At 43.4% G+C, this 1,356-nt stretch overlaps 1 pseudogene; it reads right to left on the bottom strand.

The window, feature by feature from the left end:
• Positions 1-762: 762 nt before the first annotated feature.
• LOC102820135 lies at positions 763-1,330 on the bottom strand (annotated as a pseudogene).
• Between the last annotated feature and the right edge of the window lie 26 nt (positions 1,331-1,356).

Below are 1,356 nucleotides of genomic sequence, written 5' to 3'. Positions count from 1 at the left end.
AGAAGACCAATTAAAAATAGATTTTACTTCAAAATTCAGGGTCTTACTACACCTAGGAACATGTGTCAGGGTTACTTGTGGTGGTTTTGAACACCCTTTCGGTCCAGGCCTCACTCTTGGGGGCAGGATCTATCTCTTTTAAAGCCTTCAGGAAGCTTTGGTATTTACTTCTGGCTGAGCCAGGTTTAGGGTAACTGTAGCACTTTGGTTTTATGGGATGTTGCTTGGGTTTTGGGATGTTTTCCAGGCAGATTTACTAGGAGTGGCAAAGAACTTGGGTCCAGGCTTTTTGGGAGTCTGCCTCAGGTCTTTTTTCCCTAGCACAGAGGCTGATACTTTTGCTGTTTCTTCCCGGACTCTCGGCTTCTTCAGGGGGCTGGAAGATGAGACCCCTGGCTCTGCTGGGCCTGTAGCAGGAGACCATGACTCTATGACTTCCAGGGTCTCCAGAGCGGACGGAGACAGCCTTTCTCGTCTTCCTAAGACGAATGTTGGGAGCAGGACTGTTTTTTGGAGATTTCTTTACTATGGCCCCCTTTGGCATCTCTATGTGTTTTGTTTTGTTTTTCCTTAGCAGGTGTTTTCTTCATTGGCACCAGTAGTAGAATTTCATCCTTGGAGTCATCACCCACTTTCAGCTGTGTTTTCACTCTGTGGCTCTTTCCTTCTCTCTGGGGGTCTCCCCTGATGGGCTCCCACACTCTTGATTTCAGCTGTACCCTTCTTTTCTTGAGTTTGGGCTGATTTAGACTTTGCTGCCTATCACATTTCCCTTTTTCTCCTGTTCTTGTCCTTCTTCTTCTGGAGCTTTTCTTTCTGTTTATTTCTTTGCATCTTTTTTCTTCTGGCTATAAGTAAGTACTTTTTCCCTATCATTCAAAGAGCTGATAAATGAAGAGAAGACAGGAACAGCAACCAATTTCTCAGTTTTCAGGTATAAGAGCTTCACACTCTCCCACTTCTCTGGCAAGTTTTCTGAAAGTCCTTTTGTGACTGCAACCATGTTTTCCACAATGTGTTGCATCTTCATTCCAGTGTGACCAACATGTAGGGTGGTGCACGTACCATTTTTAGAGACGTTCAGGATCATTCCACCAATACAGCTATTAACCTTTTTTGACAGATCCTTGGCCAGAAGTTCCACAAATGTGGGTACTTTCTTTCTGAGATACAAATGCTTCCCTATAATTGAAGGCAGAAGACTTCTAATTCTTGCATCCATCAGGAAAAAGTCAAAACTGCCCAAGAGGTGGAGCTTGGCTTCATAGGGCTTATTATAGTCCTGTTTCAAAGTTCAGAAGGGGATAATCTGAGAAATGGTTTTAATTTTATGTTTTTTTCAAAAGATTCCTAGAG

The sequence above is a fragment of the Chrysochloris asiatica genome, unplaced genomic scaffold, assembly GCF_000296735.1.
Source record: "Chrysochloris asiatica unplaced genomic scaffold, ChrAsi1.0 scaffold15880, whole genome shotgun sequence".
NCBI lineage: Eukaryota > Metazoa > Chordata > Mammalia > Afrosoricida > Chrysochloridae > Chrysochloris > Chrysochloris asiatica.
The sequence above is the reverse complement of the archived record's forward strand: the minus strand, read 5'-3'. Positions and strand labels throughout refer to the sequence as shown.